Consider the following 6000-nt stretch of genomic DNA (forward strand, 5'->3'; position numbering starts at 1 on the left):
CCGATTCCGGAGAGTAGTCTATGGTGAGCCTGATGGTGGGATGGAACTTGTTGATGTCATCATAGAGTTGTTTCAGTGATTGTTCACCATGAGTCCAAAGGAAGAAAATGTCATCGATGTATCTAGTGTATAGCATCGGTTGAAGGTCCCGTGCGGTGAAGAAGTCTTGTTCGAACCTGTGCATGAAGATGTTGGCATATTGAGGTGCAAATTTGGTCCCCATGGCTGTTCCGTGTGTCTGGATGAAGAACTGGTTGTTGAAGGTGAAGATATTGTGGTCCAGGATGAAGCGGATGAGATGTAAAGTTGCATCTGGAAACTGGCAGTTGTTGGCCCTGAGCACTGAGGCCGTTGCAGCAATGCCATCGTCATGGGGGATGCTGGTGTAGAGTGCCGAGACATCCATTGTGACGAGGAGCGCTCCTGGTTCAACTGCTCCATGTGTGCCGAGTTTCTGTAGGAAGTCCGTCGTGTCGCGACAAAAGCTGGGGGTTCTTTGTACAATGGGTTTCAGGATGCCCTCGACGTAGCCGGAGAGGTTCTCGCACAGGGTCCCATTGCCCGATACGATGGGACGGCCGGGTGTGTTTGCCTTGTGTATCTTCGGGAGGCAGTAGAGATCTCCAACGCGGGGAGTACGTGGGATGAGAGCACGGAGGGTGTTCTGAAGGTCCGGATCAAAGATCTTGATCAGAGTGTTGAGTTGACGGGTGTGTTCTTTGGTCGGATCTGCAGGTAACTGTCTGTAGTGTTCCTCGTTGTTGAGTTGTCGGTACACTTCTTTGCAGTAATCTGTTCTGTTCAGTATGACGATGGCCCCTCCTTTGTCTGCTGGTTTGATGACAATGTTGCGGTTGGTCTTGAGAGCGTGGATGGCGTTACGTTGTGCTTGGGTGATGTTCGGGGCTGTCTTGTAAGTGCGGCTGATGAATTTGGTGTTGACGCACCTCCTGACGGCTTGGGCATACATGTCAAGTCGAGGGCAGCGGCCTTCCGGAGGAGTCCAATTCGACTCTTTCCTCTTCGGATGCACTGCGGATCTCTCTGTCGGCTGTTCCGGTTCATTGGCTGTCTCATTGTGTTCGTTGTTGGCCTCTTGGGGTTTGTAACAATCACTGAAACAACTCTATGATGACATCAACAAGTTCCATCCCACCATCAGGCTCACCATAGACTACTCTCCGGAATCGGTTGCATTCTTGGACACACGCATCTCCATTAAGGACAGTCACCTCAGCACCTCACTGTACCGCAAGCCCACGGATAACCTCACGATGCTCCACTTCTCCAGCTTCCACCCTAAACACGTTAAAGAAGCCATCCCCTACGGACAAGCCCTCCGTATACACAGGATCTGCTCGGATGAGGAGGATCGCAACAGACACCTCCAGACGCTGAAAGGTGCCCTCATAAGAACAGGATATGGCGCTAGACTCATTGATCAACAGTTCCAACGCGCCACAGCGAAAAACCGCACCAACCTCCTCAGAAGACAAACACAGGACACAGTGGACAGAGTACCCTTCGTTGTCCTGTACTTCCCCGGAGCGGAGAAGCTACGGCATCTCCTCCGGAGCCTTCAACATGTCATTGATGAAGACGAACATCTCGCCAAGGCCATCCCCACACCCCCACTTCTTGCCTTCAAACAACCGCACAACCTCAAACAGACCATTGTCCGCAGCAAACTACCCAGCCTTCAGGAGAACAGTGACCAAGACACCACACAACCCTGCCACAGCAACCTCTGCAAGACGTGCCGGATCATCGACACAGATGCCATCATCTCACGTGAGAACACCATCCACCAGGTACACGGTACATACTCTTGCAACTCGGCCAACGTTGTCTACCTGATACGCTGCAGGAAAGGATGTCCCGAGGCATGGTACATTGGGGAAACTATGCAGACGCTGCGACAACGGATGAATGAACACCGCTCGACAATTACCAGGCAAGACTGTTCTCTTCCTGTTGGGGAGCACTTCAGCGGTCACGGGCATTCGGCCTCTGATATTCGGGTAAGCATTCTCCAAGGCGGCCTTCGCGACACACGACAGCGCGGAGTCGCTGAGCAGAAACTGATAGCCAAGTTCCGCACACACGCGGACGGCCTCAACCGGGATATTGGGTTCATGTCACACTATTTGTAACGCCCACAGTTGCGTGGACCTGCAGAGTTTCACTGGCTGTCTTGAATGGAGACAATACACATCTTTTTAGCCTGTCTTGATGCTCTCTCCACTCCTATTGTTTTGTTTCTTAAAGACTTGATTAGTTGTAAGTATTCGCATTCCAACCATTATTCATGTAAATTGAGTCTGTGTCTTTATAAACTCTGTTTGTGAACAGAATTCCCACTCACCTGAAGAAGGGGCTTAGAGCCTCGAAAGCTTGTGTGGCTTTTGCTACCAAATAAACCTGTTGGACTTTAACCTGGTGTTGTTAAACTTCTTACTGTGTTTACCCCAGTCCAACGCCGGCATCTCCACATCATGTAGTATTTACACCAGTCCTGTGCGTTTGATTTGATTATGTTCAGATCTGTATAATAATACATCTCTTCATTTGGCTGATGTATTTGTCCAAGTATTTGAACCAGTTTCCCTTTTAACCTTGCCATTGTTGTTACAAGTCCGTGTGTTCTCTTGAACCATTTGTTTGGAAAATGTAATTCTATGTTATGTGTCGTGATATCAGCTTTTGAATATACTGCCATCTCTTGGCTGCTTTAGACAACAATACAGAATAGATTTTTACTAGAAACTTCTGCAATATTTTTCTGAAATATTTTAGCATGAAATATCCTGGGCCAGCTGATTATTTGACATATATTAGCTCCTGCTGCAGATTTAATGATATTCAGATTATACAGTTTGTCCAGCACTGTCGTTATGAAACAAGAATAAATATCACTGAGTCTGAGCTGCAGGCAAGGAATCCTCAGTCTAACTCGTATCTTTCAATGACCATTTCCTGCTCATGCATTCCCCAGAATTGGAAACCTGGTACTGAAGTGGTTGGCTCATTTTCAGCAGATACTATTCGAGAATCAGTTGAACTTGAGTCACCGTCAGACACAGAAACAGAATGGTCAAGGCTCACTTAACCCTTCAGATAGATGTAGCTATAGAAAATTGGTGCTGTTTCTCATATTGATATTGCACCTTTAACAAGCTCAGGTCAAACTCAAAGCGCCTTGAAGACATTGACACACTTTTGTGGAACGTTGAAATGTAGGAAACGCAGCCGTCAAATTCTATGCAAGCTCCCACAAACAACGGGGGCGATTTTCCCAAAATAATTCTAAGTGCCCAATGGGAGGCAAAAGGGAGGTTTTCCCGCCTGTTTTTTGGGCAAGCTGAGTTTTGAGGCTGGGAACAGAGTGCTCAGGGGGCCATTAGACATGCGCCGATCTCCCAGTATGATAAACCCCCCCTCCCATCTCCCTTATCACTGGCCTCTCAATGGCCTGCCCAAACCTCAATGGCCAACCTGAATCCCCTGCCGCCGTCCCCAGCCCCCCATGCAGATTTCCTACAATATTCCCCCCCCCCCTCCCCCCCATCCCCCCGGTCTGGCTCCAGCCCCACCTGACTGTGGTGAACCATCGTTGGTTCCCACTGGATAGTGCTGAGCCAGGGGCTGGCCAGGACTACAAGGATGTACATATGTTACTGTTGGATTGTGCTATTGTTGCTGTTGGGTTAGGGTGGGGTTGTTACACCTTTGTACTGTAGTGTTGTGGCACATCCCAGTCGGGCTCCGCCTCCTGGGAGAGGTATAAGAGTCCCTGCTCTGGCCGGGACCCCTTCAGTCTGGGATAGTGTACATAAGTTCTGGTAGCTTCATTAACAGTAAATAAAAGCCTTCATTTACTGAGCTTCAAGCCTCGTGTCTGAATAGCGCATCACTGACCCAACCCTCCTCTGAGGCCCCTCAGGCCCGATCCCATTGGCACTTCCCAGTGGGCACTACCAGTGTGCCACCCTGGTAGTTTGTGTGCCCAGTGGGCAGTGCCATGGTGCCAGGTTGGACTGCCCCCCCCCCCTCCCTCCCCCCCAGGTCCCTGACCTCTGGGGGCCTTAATGACCCACCAGCGAGGCCATCACGTCAGGTCCCCATTGCTGGGACTTTCTATAATCCCCGCTGCTGTGAACATTCACCAGCAAGGTCGGAAACCTATGTGAGCCTGGATGATAGTGTCCCAGGCTCGCGAAACAGATTTAAATGAACTAATGAATATTAAAATCAGCCTTGCGGTGATTACGTCAATAATAGTGGCCTGGGAAGATCATGACCTGCCAGACGCCGGGCGCCATTCCCATTATTGGCCTCCCACTTACAGTTCCGTGCCCAATTTGTGCCAATGACTAGATAATCAAAGTTGACAGAGAGCTAAATATTGTTCAAGGCAACAGATATAACTTCCTGCTTTTGAGGGCATGCCTTTGGATTTTTTACTTCAGTTGGAGAGGATGGACAGGGTCTTTGTTTAGGTTGACCTGTGAAAGACAGTGCCTCTGACACTGCAGTGCTCCCTCAGTAGTGCTCTGGATTGTCGGTTCTGACTATAAGTTGAACCAAACCTTCTGACAAGAGTGATACCCTCTTTTATTACTTAGATTTGGTTTGGTTCAATCCTTGTTGGATCATTCATACCTCTGAGCAACCTGAAGCCTATTCTTAGAAGAACATTTATCCTCCATCTGGCTTTGTGAGAGAAAAAAGAATAAATGAGTTACATGGCACCATTCAAGACCTTAGGACATTGCAAAGTGCTTTAGAGCCAATGAAGGGCAGCCAAGTCCAAAACACCAATAGATACACACAATCTGCAATCTGATAACCACCACACAATCTGCTGTCGTGGTGCTGGCTGTGGGATGACGATTGAATGGGAAGCCCCTGTTATTTTGTTATGGTTTCTGTGAGATCATTTGCTTTAATTTGAGACGGCAGGGTCTCTTGTAAAAATACACATCACCTCCAAAGGTACGTATACAACTCTCACAGTATTCACTGAAGTGTTTGTGTGTCTCCAGTGCTCAGGTTTCTGGAGTGAGGTTTGAACCTACAACCTTTTGTTGTGGAGGTTAAGATGCTGCCCAATTAGCAGTGTATTGGAGTGCTGCTGTTCGGATTCATTCCTTCATTCTCTTTTCCCTGGCCTTGGTAAGATGATAGTTAGACAGCATCCTTCATCACCAAGCATTTTACAATCAATCAAGAACTTTTCACAATGTAGTCACTGTGTAACATAGGAAACACAGCAAGCTCTCCCACTCGGCAATGTGATAATGAACAGATCATCTGCTTTTGTGATGTTGATTGATGGATAAATATTGGGTCAAGATACTGGGGCTAACTCCACTGCTCTTCTTCCAAATAGTGCCATGGAATCCCTCCTGTCCACCTGAGCAGGCAGATGGGAGCTTGGTTCATCATCTCATTTGAAAGACAGCACTTCAGACAGTGCAGAACTCCCTCACCACTGCATTGCATTGGATTATATTGTCAGCACCTCCTGACTCAGAGACAAGGCTGCTACTGACAGAACCACAGCGAACCCAACCGTAAATATGTTTTTTTTTTTATCTCTAAAAAGCTGATATTGTCTTTTCAGTTTAGTATGAATAAAACGAGTAGCATTAAGCTTCCTTTCTTCTTTACTATTAACCTGTTAATCATTCAGTCGAGGCCATGGTCCCAGTGACAGGTTAGTTCAGCCGGTCAGGAGAAGCACGTGATGCTCTGTGAGTAAAAATAAATGGAAATGATTTCTGTTCACCATTCGCCAGCCAGACAGCGTAACAATCCAAAAAAACTGATAAAAATGAAGAGTGAGTCAAAGAGATAGAAACAAGCTGGTATCATTAAACAAGGGCTCTGTCTCAATGGGACGTACACTGAAATAAATAAGAATCTTACAGCGCAATGATGTCACATGGCATCAGTATAATTCATATCAAAGTGAGATTACTTTCAGATATGATTTAT

This window comes from Mustelus asterias, unplaced genomic scaffold (assembly GCF_964213995.1).
Source record: "Mustelus asterias unplaced genomic scaffold, sMusAst1.hap1.1 HAP1_SCAFFOLD_476, whole genome shotgun sequence".
NCBI lineage: Eukaryota > Metazoa > Chordata > Chondrichthyes > Carcharhiniformes > Triakidae > Mustelus > Mustelus asterias.